The 13,678-nt window shown below is 46.1% G+C and overlaps 1 pseudogene; it reads left to right on the top strand.

Moving 5' to 3' along the window:
* The first annotated feature begins 11,054 nt into the window (after nucleotides 1–11,054).
* On the top strand, nucleotides 11,055–12,349 carry LOC116567541 (annotated as a pseudogene).
* The last annotated feature ends 1,329 nt before the right edge of the window (nucleotides 12,350–13,678 follow it).

Here is a 13,678-nt window from a genome sequence, read left to right as displayed (position 1 = left end):
GGCAGTCGTCCAACCAACTGAGCCACCCAAGCGTCCCTCTAACTGCCTTTTTAGAAGAACAAATTTGTCTATGCTTCAAAGATGTCTAAAAACATAGTCACCAGGAAAATGTTTCAAGTGAGGCCAGGGGGCGTGGAATGAAGAGTAAGGAGGGAACAGGAAACAGACCTTTGATTTCATTCTACTCTGTTCTGTTTGATTTTATTTCTCTTCTTATCAAGCATGTATAATTTTTATAATTAAAAAAAAACAAGAATTCAAGTCCTTTGAACATATGGCCGGTAACTAGCCTTCATAATTCACCAGAAGAACTCGAGCTTTAGAACAAGTAAATTATTTTCCTCCAAAATGCCTTCAGCAAAACGAGGGTGCTTGATCAAGCCTGCTAACAGACTGAAGCTTGTTTCCAGGCATTTTCTTTGAGATGGCCTTCCACACTTCTGCGGTGCGAATGCCAGCCAACACAAGCTTCAGCCCTCTCCCCTTGCAGTTTTTCAGGTTGAGCAAGAGTAGGGCTGAGTACTGCCCGCCGTGGTATGTCTCTGGGCACTCAGCACACCTTGGGTTTACCCACAGTGGGGTTTCGTTTCGTAATGTGTTGGAAATCGGAATCCCAGTCCTTTCCCTCAGGCCAAGTAAGTGACCCCCGATAGTCCCCGCACAGAACTGAAATGGAGAAATCGTGATTATGGCACTAATTAAGGAGGCACGAGTCACGCATGCAGACATGTACAAAAGGGAAACCGCTTTGCAAAACTCATAGCCCCTTTCCTTTGTGTGCACGTGACTGATTATGGAGAACAGTGAAGTTTCTCCGTTCAAGTCCAGGCTCCAGTGAATTTTCTTTCAACCAAAGGAGAAGTGGGTCTGTATACCAGCACACCTACAGACAGATCCCAAGGCAATCTTGCTCCACTGAACCACATCAGATCCAGTGCAAGGATGCTCTTCTCTGAGTCACGCTCAGCCAGCCAAGGCCACAGCCTGGTGTCCGGGGGCAATGGGCGCCTTCTGGATAAGATCAAAACCCAACATCTGACTTCTGACCACACGTGGTCATTGAAGAGTCTCACAGGGCTTCGTGAAAGAATTAAGGGGAGGAGACGCTGATTTTCATTGTCCTGGCCCAATTCCAAGTTTGATCGTTCACAGTCCTCCTCCTTTGTCTGCCTGCCATCTCCCTGAGACGTGCTGTTGCACAGTTCCCGTTATAAACAGCTGTCCACTGTTAGCCGAGCGAGCCAGAGAGCCAGCAAATTCCACCCTGGGGGAAGCTGCATTTCAAGATAAACATTTCCTCTGCATCTTTGGTAAATTACTTAGATTTACCTTGGAGGAAAGATGTGGTCTTCTGGTGAAAATAAGGGCACAGTAATGGGGAGTTAAAAATTATCCACGAGCCCTATTTTGTCTGACTGGTAAACAAGGCAGCCTGGACTGGCTCACAAAGGGGCCCTCAGAAGGGAGAGTCCACAGGAAATAAATTTCAGATCCTAAGATTTTATTTGGGAATCCAGAATTTAATCTGTTTTAAAATATTTTATTTATTTATTTGAGAGAGAGAGCATGAGTAGGGGGGAGAGCATAGGGAGAGGGACAAGCAGATTCCACGCTGAGCATAGAGCCCGACGCGGGGCCCGATCCTAGGATCTGGAGACCATGAACTGAGCTGAAATCAAGAGTCACGTGCTCAGCCCACTGAGCCACCCAGGCACCCCCCAAAATTTAATTTTAAACATTGACGAAGCAGGTGCTATTTGCCACCAAAATTCATTTCTTCAATCTAAGGCATATTGACAAACAGAACAAACAGGAAAGAAACTCTGTAAACCAGAGGAGATAAAATTCACCCTCTACCATCCAAGCTTCAGCGTCTATGCTGGACATGTCTGGGGGAATCAGTTTAATGCCTGACTCCTTTTCATTCAACACTTAAGACATATTTTGCTTTTTTAAGATTTTATTTATTTATTTGCAAGAGAGAGAGAGCACAGAGGGAGAGTGAGAAGGAGTGGCAGACTCCCCGCTGAGCAGAGAGCCTGATGTGGGGCTCGATCCCAGGACCCTGAGATCGTGACCTGAGCCGAAGGCAGACGCTTAACCCACTGAGCCACCCAGGCACCCCCACTTTAGGCATCTTAAATTCAAATATCAACCCCAAATGTCTCCTTCTAATACTCCAACTTCCAGAATAATTCCTCTCTTTAATCTCTTTTTTCTCTCTTTAATCTAAAAAGGAGCATTTTAGTTTGAAAGTATCCAAAATAGGGGCGCCTGGGTGGCTCAGTGGGTTAAGCCGCTGCCTTCGGCTCAGGTCATGATCTCAGGGTCCTGGGATCGAGTCCCGCATCGGGCTCTCTGCTCAGCAGGGAGCCTGCTTCCTCCTCTCTCTCTCTCTGCCTGCCTCTCTGCCTACTTGTGATCTCTCTCTGTCAAATAAATAAATAAAATCTTTAAAAAAAAAAAAAGAAAGTATCCAGGGGCGCCTGGGTGGCTCAGTGGATTAAGCCGCTGCCTTCGGCTCAGGTCATGATCTCAGTGTCCTGGGATCGAGCCCCGCATCGGGCTCTTTGCTCAGCGGGAGCCTGCTTCTCTCTCTCTCTCTGCCTGACTCTCCGCCTACTTGTGATTTCTCTCTCTGTCAAATAAATAAATAAAATCTTTAAAAAAAAAAAAAAAAAAAAAGAAAGTATCCAAAATATCCTTCAATATGTGAATGGATAAACGAGCTATGTTGCATCCGTTCAATGGAATATTATTCAGCCCTAAAAAAAAAAAAAAAACAAGCTATCACGCCATAAAAAGGCATGGGGTAACCTTATAGGCATTACTAAGTGAAAGAAAGCAATCCGAAAAAGGTTACTGTGTGTTTCCAACTGTACGACATTCTGGAAACGACATTCTAGAACAGGAAGTAAAAAGATCAGTGGTTCCCAGGGTTAGGGAAAAGACAAGGCTGAACAGATGGAATACAGGGGATTTTTAGGGGAGTGAAACTATTCAGTATGATTTTATAAGGGGGGATACATGTCATTATGCGTTTGCTAAAACACACAGAATTGGGGCGCCTGGGTGGCTCAGTCAGTTAAGCATCTGCCTTCAGCTCAGGTCATGATCCTGGGTTCTAGGATTGAGCCCCACATGGGGGGGGGGGTGGTCCCTGCTCAGCAGGGAGTCTGCCTCTCGCTCTCCATCTGCCCCCCCCCAGCTCATGCTCTGTCTTTTCCCATTCGCTCGCTCTCTCTCAAGTAAATAAATATTTAAATAAATAAATAAAACCCACAGAATCTATAAAACACAAAGTGAATAAACCCTATTGTAAACTATGGACTTTAGTTAATAAATATTATATTGATGTTGGTTCATCAGTTAAACAAATGGACCACACTACTGTAAGTTCTTAATAAAAGAAGACTGGGGTAGGGGGGTGGGGGAGGGGTGCGTAGGACCTCTGCACTTCCTGCTCAAGTTTGCTGTGAACCTAAAACTACTCAGAAAAAGCCTATTAACTTTTTTATAAAGAGCATTTTAGCTCTGCTCTTTGATTGTATGAGAGACTCATGCAGTGTGTCAAGTAACGGGAGATGGGAGCCCAGGCAAAGCTGAACCGAGTGACATCAGGAGCTGTGGGACTAGAGGCGAGACCACACAAAGGTCGGGGGCCCCAGGACATTATCACTGCTCCCCATTCTCTCTCCCGCCTGCCAGCCTCCTCAGCCTTCCCCATGCAGCGTAGCTTCTCTTCTCTTCAGTGTCTGCTTTCTCATCATCTCAGCTCCTTCATGACGTGGCTTCCCTGTGGCCTCTCATGGCTTCTCCAGCTTTTGCCGACCACCTCAGGACTTCAGGGCTTCCTGTTTAAAATTCCCCAGACAGGCGAACCTACTTGGCCCAGTTCGTTCCTTGAAGGCCCAACCCTGTCCTGGTCCCTGGTGCCCTGTGGGTGCATGTAGCAGCGGAGGGGTGAAGGGTGTCCCCCACACTGTGCAGCCAATTCCCAAGGCTTAGAGCTGCTGCTTCCTCAGGAACTCTGGCCGAGCAGCCTCCCTGTAGACGGGCCCATGGTGTCGGCAGCATTCTTGTTGTGCCTGACAGGGATGTTGTCCTTTGGAATGGCTTGTGTCAAAAACATGAACAATTGAGTAAAACCGAACCTTAGCAATTAAGTATTTCAATACTTTTTTTTTTTTAAAGATTTTATTTATTTGACAGGCAGAGATCACAAGTAGGCGGAGAGGCAGGCAGAGAGAGAGGAGGAAGCAGACTCCCCGCTGAGCAGAGAGCCTGTTGCAGGGCTCGATCCCAGGACCCTGGGATCATGACCTGAGCTGAAGGCAGAGGCTTTAACTCACTGAGCCACCCAGGCGCCCCTCAATACTTTTTTTTCTTTAGGGGTGCCTGGGTGGTGCAGTCAGTTGGACGTCTGACTCTCGATTTCGGCTCAGGTCATGATCTCAGGGTCGTGAGATGGGCTCCGCACTCAGCATGGAGTCTGCTTGAGATTCGCTCTCTCTGCCCGCTTTACTCCTCCCCCTGCTTGTGCTCGCACACATTCCCTCTCTCTCTCTCTCTCTCTTTCTCTTTCTCAAATAAAACAAAATCAATCTTAAACTTCTTTTAGAAGCCCCCAGTAGGGGCACCTGGGTGGCTCAGTTGTTAAGCGGCTGCCTTCTGCTCAGGTCATGATCCTAGAGTCTTGGGATGGAGCCCCGCATGGGGTTCTCTGCCTGGTGGGGAGCCTGCATCTCCCTCTCCCACTCCCCCTGCTTGTGTTCCTTCTCTCCGTGTGTGTCCCTCTGTCAAATAAATAAAAATAAAATCTTAAAAAAAAAAAAAAGAAACCCCCAATAACATACTCAAGTACATGCACAACTGAACCCAATACAGAAATCAAACAGTATGGGTTAAAGATTCAATTAAAAAACTGCACCCAAAGTTAGGATAAAATAGAAGCTGTTGAACAAGTCCTAAAACGTACAAACGGGACAACCACACATTTGACTAAAATAATATTAAAGACTTCTTATGATCATTTACATTAAAACTAGTGGAAATCACACACTGGGCAAAGGTCATTGTAATTCCCATGACCATGACAGGATTAGGGATAAGACTATAGCAAGAAAGCTTATACATCTATTGGAGAAAGACCAGTCACCCAACAGAAAAGTCAGGAAAGGATAAGAACAGACAATCAGCAGAAGAACAGAAAACGACACTCAGTATCTCACGTCTTCATTCTTGGCAGTTTTTTTTTTTTAATTTTATTTATTTATTTGACAGAGAGAGAGAAAGCAAGAGAAGGAACACAAGCAGGGGGAGTGGGAGAGGGAGAAGCAGGCTTCCCACCGAGCAGGGAGCTCGATCCCAGGACAGAGGCATAGGCTTAATGACTGAGCCACCCAGGCGCCCCTCTTGGCAGTTTGAACACACACGCAGATGATCCTTCTAACAGCTTGTGTGTGTGTGTGTGTGTGTGTGTGTGTGTTTTAATTGTGGTCACACAGAACATGAAATCTCCCATTTTAATCATGGTCAAGTGCACAGCTCGACAGTGCTGAACGTAGTCACGGTGTAGTGCAACCAGCCTCCTTCTGCAAGGTGAAATCTTGCAAAATGAAAACTCTGCAGCCGTGAAACGACAATTCCTCCTCTTGCTCTCCACCGGCCCTGGCAACGACTCCTCCATAGTCTTGTTTCTATGAATGTGACCACTCTCGGTACCTTATACAAGGGAAATCAAACAGTGCTCGCCTTGCTGTGACTGGTTTATTTCAGTTAGGCCAATACCCTGATATAATTTGCTAGGGCTCACATACAAAATACTGCGGACTGGATGGCGTAACAACAAAAGCTTATTTTCGCATTTCTCGGAGGCTGGGAGTCTGAGATCGAGCTGCCAGCCAGGCTGGTTTCTTTTGAGGTCTGTCCCGTTGGCTTATGGGTGGCTGCCTTCTCCCTGGGTCCTCATGCGGCCTTTTCTAGGTGCGCCCGTCCCTGATGTCGCTTCCTCGTCTTACAAGGACACCAGTCCTGTTGGATCCGCCCCCATCCTTGAGACCTCACTTTCCCTTAATCGGCTCTGCTTAAGGTCCAACTCTAAATGTAGCCACATTGGGGGTGAGCATCCTTACCTCCAGGGGGACCTGCCCCTTTGTGAACCGAAAGTGATGGACCCACAAAACAGTTTGGGCTCACTGCGTTTGGACTTGCCCATTTCTTTTGCCCTAACAGTTTAAGCTGCTTAAATTAATTAATTAGCAGATTAATATAGCAGGACAGCAAACAACTGCTTAGCCTCGTGGCCTTTTAGGCCGGAACAGTGATTTGACTGAGAGTTTATTATTAATTGCATTTTAGGAGAAAGCTGATAGCCACAGGCCCTTGGATTCAGGGCTCAAGGTCACTGGTAAAGTGTTTTGAGATAAACTAGCTTACTCCGTCACTTCCTTATTTGTGCACCTATCATTAGGCGCTGCTAGAATGTAAGCTTCGCAAGGATAGGTCTGTATGTCGAAGCACAAGGAAGGGGTGTGCTGGAATGAAAGAAAGCATGTAGAGCCCTCAGGGTGGGCTGTGGACACTGCCTAGCTCAATGTCAGACTGAGCTCACTTAGAACCAATAATCTGACCTTTGGCACTGACCACATTCAGGTATAAATCTTTGAAAACTTTTTTTTTTAAAGATTTTATTTATTTACTTGACAGAGATCACAAGTAGTCAGAGAGGCAGGCAGAGAGAGAGGGGGAAGCAGGCTCCCCGCTCAGCAGAGAACCCGATGCGGTGCTCAATCCCAGGACCTTGGGATCATGACTGGAACCGAGGGCGGAGCCTTAACCCACTGAGCCTCCCAGGTACCCTAAATCTTTGAAAACTTTTGAATGAAAGAAAGAAAATACCTAAAATCACTAAAATATTGTCAGATCAATTTTTGTGATCTCGTTTAAAGTAAGTTCTTTGCCCTATAATGTTTATATTAATTAATGTTAATGCAGCTTAAAAGAGACCAACAGGAAGTAGACAAAGCTACAGGTATTGTTTTAATTTTAGGTATTTTCTGAGAACATGGGATTAGACCAGTTATCCATAATGGTGTGTATCTGCGTCTGAGAAGAATTCAGATTCTTGGCTTCCGAAAGCAAATCTGAGCTGGTCCTAATATCATCTGCCCAGTGACTCGATGCCCTCTCGCTCCTCCGTGTCTGTTTGCATCCCACCGTCAAGCCCTGCACCCTCTGCTTTACTCAAACCCTCAGCGGCTTGCCCCCTTACTTCCTAACATTCCCCGAGCCAAGCCGCAACCCTGGTGATAATTCCAACATGCTGCCTATTCGGCACCGGCACCTGCCAGCCAAATGACTTTGGCATCACACTGCCTGGTTTCATTTTAAATTCATGACCACAAACCTCAAATGGACTCTTAATGCCCTTGGCAATCATAGGATACTTACCCAGGCTCATTTCTTCCCCAGTGCTCCAGCCAGTAATCTCACATTCATTCCTCTCTCCTCAAACCTCCAACACCCCCTCCCTTCTTTTGAGGTCACCGTGGGTATTGACGTGATCAACAGAGAAAATCCACAGACGGCCCACTCCCCGTATATATCTGTCTGTCTTGGAACCCCACCCTCTGGCTTCCTGTCTACTATTATGGATAAATCACCAATGGTCCTATGGAAGCCTAGCCCTCTGCTCTCACTCCTCCCCTCCCATTGCTCACGAATCTCTCTCAGCATATTCCCTCTCTCTGCTACATCATTTTTTTTTTCACCATTTGCTGGATCCCTCCTACTAAGATACAATTAACATGTTTTTTCTCTGACCTCAAGCCTTCTGGTGACTGCACTTTACCTTTGTCTAATTCCCCATTTTTTTACTCCCTTATGCAGCAAAACCATCTTCAAAAAGATGGTGTATACTTGCCACCTCCAATATTTTTTTTAAAGATTTTATTTATTTATTTGATAGACAGAGATCACAAGTAGGCAGAGAGGCAGGCGGGGGTGGGGGGGAAGCAGGCTCCCCGCGGAGCAGAGAGCCTGATGTGGGGCTCGATCCCAGGACCCTGAGATCATGGCCTGAGCCGAAGGCAGAGGCTTAACCCACTGAGCCACCCAGGCACCCCATCTATTTCCAATTTTTACCCTTCTCTTTCAATCCACTCCAATCTCACTTTGACTCACACTTTCCACTAAAATTTGTCCTACTGATGTCACCAGTGAGCTCCACGTTGCCAAAAAAAAAGAGCCAGTTCTCAGTCTCCCACTTTCTTGATCCATTGGCCACATTTGATAGAACTGATGACCGCCTCTTACCTAACAGTCTCTTTATTGGGCCATCAGGACACTCCGTCCTCCTGGTTTCCCCCCACCTCACAGGTGAGTCTCAGTATCTTTCAGTGACCCCTTCTTTTCTCCCCAGCCTCTGAATGTTAGAGCCTCCAGGCTCAGTCCTTGCTCTTTTCTATAACTACACTCAGTCCCTGTTAATGTCATTCTCTGCCATAGCTTCAAAGTCCACCCAATTGCTAATCACTCTCAAAGTGTACATCTCCAACCCAGACCTCCCTCCTGAACCTGACTCATACAGCCAACGGCCAGCTCAACATTTCCACTTGGACGTCTAAGGTATCTTAAATTTCACATGTCCCAAACTAAACACGTGCCCCACCCAAGGTCTTCCCCATCTCAGTCAATAGCAACTCCATCTTTCCAGTTGCTCGGATTAAACCTTTGAATCTCCCATATCCACATTCAATTCATCAGAAAAATCCTGTTGGCCCTGATGTAAAACAATGTCCACATGTGGACTGTTCCTCACCACCCCTGTCATTACCATCCTGGTCCAAGTCGCTGTCATCCCTTGCCTGGATTATGGCAGTAGCTTCTTAATTGTCCGACTCTCCACATAGTCTCTTCCCAATATGGTAGCAGTGATCCTTTGAAAGGATAGGTGCTGCTCAAAACTTGACAATGCCTCTGTATCAGTCCAGATGACCTAGGTTATGTTGTGGTGGCAAATGACCCCAACATTTCAGTGATTTAAAATAGTGATCATTTCTTTCTCATGTGCCATGTCCATCTCAGGCAGCGACAGGGAGCTGCTCATCACCATCACCGGTCAGAGATTTGGACTTACAGCTCAGAACACTGTCTTGGATGTTTCTGGTCACCTTGGCAGAGGAGCAAACAGCCCTAGAAGATTAGTACTGGTAATTAAATACTCCCCAAGTGAATTCTGTAGACTCAGTGGCCAGCACTAGTCACATGGACAGATACATTCTTAAGTGAGCCAAAGAGTGTTATTCTGCTCTGTTGTGATGGCCAGGAGCTGGGCATATTCAGTGAGCTCCCGAGCACCGTAGGCTCCCAGCAGTGCTCAAAATAAATGCAAAGTCCTAGGTGGCTTAGTCGGCTAGGCATCCCACTCTTGGTTTCAGCTGGGGTCATCATCTTGGGATGCTGGGATCCAGCCACATGCCAGCCTCCATGCTCGGTGGGGAGTCTGCTTGTCTCCCTCTCTCTCTGCCCCCCATGCCCTTTCTCTTGCTCTCTCAAATAAATAAACAAATAAATAAATCTTTAAAAAAATAAAAGCAAAATCCATACAATGGCCTCTGAAGCTCGGCATTTAGCAGGCCCTCCCCTCCCCTCTCTGGGCTCACCGCCTCCTGTTTTCTCTCAGGTACCAGTGCATCCGAGAGCCCGTTCCTCTGCCTGCGTGGCTCTGCCTTCAGTTAGGTGCATGATAATCCCTTACTCCTCACCCCACTCTGCACATATACCTGAACAAACACTTCTCTGAGGACAGCGAAGGCAGAGGCTTTGTCTATTTTTATTCCTGGGTGCACCCCCACAAGCCAAGCCCAGATCGGGATCTGCGCAAGACAGGGCCTCAGGATTTTTTGCTTCAGTGAGGGAGCCTCCCTAGTGGTCACAAAACATACCAAAACCCCCCACAAAATATTACGTCACGCCTGTCAGATGATAAAATATTCACGTCTGACAATGGTAAGCCCTGATGAGGATTTAGTGAGAAGAAATCTGCTCTGTTGGAGAGGGCACGCTGGTACAACCACTTGGGAGCGCAGTTTGGCACTCTGTGGTCAAGTCCAAGATAAGCGTGCATTATTGCAATTCAGCAATTTCACATCCCAGTATGTATCTTGGAGAAACTCATCCACATGTGTCCAAAGAGACATGCAAAAAGATGCTCATAAGAGCACTATTAATAATAGAGAAAGAGCTGGAAACACTTGAAATTTACATCAGCAGAACCATTGATACATAATTGTCATATTCATTTGACATGTTTTGACTTCCTGTCTCCCTCCAGCTTGCAAAGAGATTGGAAGTCGCTTTCTTTCTTTTTTAAGATATTATTTTTTTATTTGAGAAAGAGACAGAAAGAGTGAGAGAGAGCACAAGAGGGGGGTGAGGGGGCAGAGGGAGAAGCAGACTCACCCTGAGCAGGGCTTGATCTGAGATCATGACCTAAGCCAAAGGCAGCTGCTTAACTGACTGAGCCACTTAAGCGCCCCCAGAAAGTCGCTTTCATTCACCCAACAAGAGAAAAGCTGAACAAACTGAAGATCAACAATTATTCTTAGAATCATCAGAGAACTGAGGTTACAGGGCAAATCGGCTGACCCCAGATTAGGAGAGCTAGGTAGGTAGGTAAAAAGAATCACAACCTACCTGAGCAGAAACCTCTACAGGAACCAGGACGTGGGAAGGTACTGTGGTCAACACATTGCTGGAGGCTCGGTGTGGACAAGTTTGAAAGTTAGGAACTCCAGGGGGCCCCCCTCACACATCCGAGTTTTCCCTCTAGGAGCCCTTCCAGACTCTACTGTAAGGATCCAGAGAAAACCCCCCTCATGCTTCCAGCAGGGGAAGGGGGAAGAGGAGCCATTTTGGAACACACCTGAGTACTCTGTTGTTTTAACAAGTTCTGTCCTCAGAAGAAGCTGTTTCACCAGAGCCTAATGGACCAGGGGAAGGGAAATGGCCAGTTGCAGCCCCTCCAGCCTTCATGCCTCAGCTAAGGGGTAAGGGAGCTGAGCAGCCCTGGTCAGTCACAGCCCACAGGCACAGATTTCCCAAAGGACCAAGACCTCATTATCTACACCCATGCATATCATATTCCAACTGCAGAAAATCACAGCCAAAAAAAAGAAAATCGGAAAGAAGCCAGAGGAAAAGATCTTACCTACAGAGGCCCAAGGAAAGAATTACATAGTTTCCCTTGGAGAACCTAGCAGGCGAGAAAAGGATTGGAGTGAGCTCTTCCCATGCCTAGGGCAGCCCACCTGTCTTCCCAAGAAGCACTGGAAACACAGAGCCGTTCCCAAGTCTTGGACCCTGGATACACTGACAGGTGAGTTTGCCCCTCGTCCATCTACTGGTTCCCCATAAACTGAGAGAATGTCTCCCTCTCATCGTTTTCCTCAGGACCAGACTTAAGTATGCCCTCACAGGATATGAAGTAAAGATTTGTATCCAACATTTTATTGAGATTCATGGCCAGGTCCCAAGTGATATAATCTACCTTGCTGGTCTTATGGCTGTCATTAGCGCTGACAACACTGGGGAGGATTTCCATCAGATCTCTGACACCAAGGGTCACTTGACTACTGATAAGATAACACTTGAGGAGGCCAACTGTAAGTAGTCAAAGTGAGACAGATCTTTGTGAGAACGAAAGGAATCCCTCATCTGGTGACCCATGATGTTCGTACCATCCGCTATCCCCACCCCCTCCTCAAGATGAATGACCCATTCAGACTGATTTGGAGACTGAAAAGATTACTGCTTTCATCAAGTCTGACCCTGGTAATCTGTGTATGGTGACCAGAGGTGCTACCCTGGGAAGATTTGGTGTGATCCCCAACAGAGAGAGACACTGTGGTTCTTTTGATGTCGTTCACATGAAAGATGCCAATGGCAACCGCTTTGCCACCAGGCTCTCCAACGTTTTTGTCATTGGCAAAGGCAACAAACCATGGGTTTCTCTTGGCTCATTAAGCATCTGCCTTCTGCTCAGGTCATGAGCCCAGGGTCCTGGGATGGAGCCCCGTGTTGGGCTCTCTGCTCAGCGGGAAGCCTGCTTCTGCCTCTCCCTCTCCCACTCCCCCTGCTTGTGTTCCCTCTCTCGCTGTCTCTCTCTCTCTGTCAAATCTTAAAAAACAAACAAACAAAAACCGTGTATTTTTCTTTTCTGTGGAAAGGGTATCCGCCTTACCATTGCTGAAGAGAAACAAGAGACTGGCGGCCAAACAGAGCAGTGGGAAAAATGGTCTCCAGGTGACATGATTGGAAGTCTTTATACTTAATTACAGTTCATACAGCACGGCGGTGGGGGGGGGGAGTCGGAGTGTTATAGTGCTGTATTTAAAGTGTTGAAAGGAAAAAACCCCTAACTTAGAATTCTGTACTAAGTGACATCATCCTTCAAAATTTCTCAAACAAAAATTGAGGGAATTTTTTGCCAGTAGACATTCTTTCCAAAAAGCGTTAAAATAAGTTCTTCATAGAGAGAGACATTTGTCAGAACTTAGACCCAAAAGGAAGGAAGAGCAATCAAGAAGGAATAATGAGTGACTGTAAAATGATTTACATGTAGGGATACCGAAACAAAACAGAACAAAACTAAGGAGTGTGATGCTGAAGAAAAGAGACAATTTGCAAAAAAGACATTTATAGAATGACACCATTTATATGAATTATAAAAACATATTATACGATGCCACAAGTATTAGATGGATAATATCTAGACAGTACAAATATAAAAAGTCACTGTAAAGAGTCAAAGCTTTGAGATAGGTTATGTCTGGGGAGGGGGGCAGGACTGTGGAATTGGAAGCATCTTGGCCATGTCTGTAATATTTTATTTCCTTAAAAAATACCTAAAAAAACCTAAAACAAATATGAAAAAAGAACATTTAAAAACTCTATTTGTCTATTATGTTCTATACTTAGCTTATTAAGGAAAAGTTTTTACAAGATTTTTTTTTAAGATTTTACTTATTTATTTGACAGAGGTGGGGGGAACACAGCAGGAGGAATGGGAGAAAGAAGCCTTCCTGCTGAGCAAGAAGACTGATGTGGGCCTCCACCCCAGGACCCTGAGATCACCACCCGAGCCGAAGGCAGACACTTAACAACTGAGCCACCCAGGTGCCCCAAAAGTTTTAAGAAAAATAGTCAGTTGGGTGTCTGGGTGGCTCAGTGGGTTAAGCCTCTGCCTTTGGCTCAGGTCATGATCTCAGGGTCCTGGGATCGAGCCCTGCGTCGGGGGGTCTCTGCTCGGCAGGGAGCCTGCTTCCCCCTCTCTCTCTCTGCCTGCCTACATGTGATCTGTGTCTGTCAAATAAATAAATAAAATCTTAAAAAAAAAAAAGGCAGAAAAGTCAGTGCCCCAGTGGAGCACCTGACTGGCTCAGTCAGGAGAATGCACGACTCTCTCTCTCTCTCTCTCTTTTTTTAAGTTATCTTTATTAACATATAATGTATTATTTGCCCCAGGGGTACAAGTCTGTGAATCATCAGGTTTCCACATTTCACAGCAGGAACATACGACTCTTGATCTGAGGTTTGTATACCCACATTGCGTGTAGAGATTACTTAAAAATAAAACCTTAAAAAAAGGAAAAATAATAGCCAAGTATCCTTTATA

The sequence above is a fragment of the Mustela erminea genome, chromosome 10 (assembly GCF_009829155.1).
Source record: "Mustela erminea isolate mMusErm1 chromosome 10, mMusErm1.Pri, whole genome shotgun sequence".
In the NCBI taxonomy this organism is placed as follows: domain Eukaryota; kingdom Metazoa; phylum Chordata; class Mammalia; order Carnivora; family Mustelidae; genus Mustela; species Mustela erminea.
The sequence above is the reverse complement of the archived record's forward strand: the minus strand, read 5'-3'. Positions and strand labels throughout refer to the sequence as shown.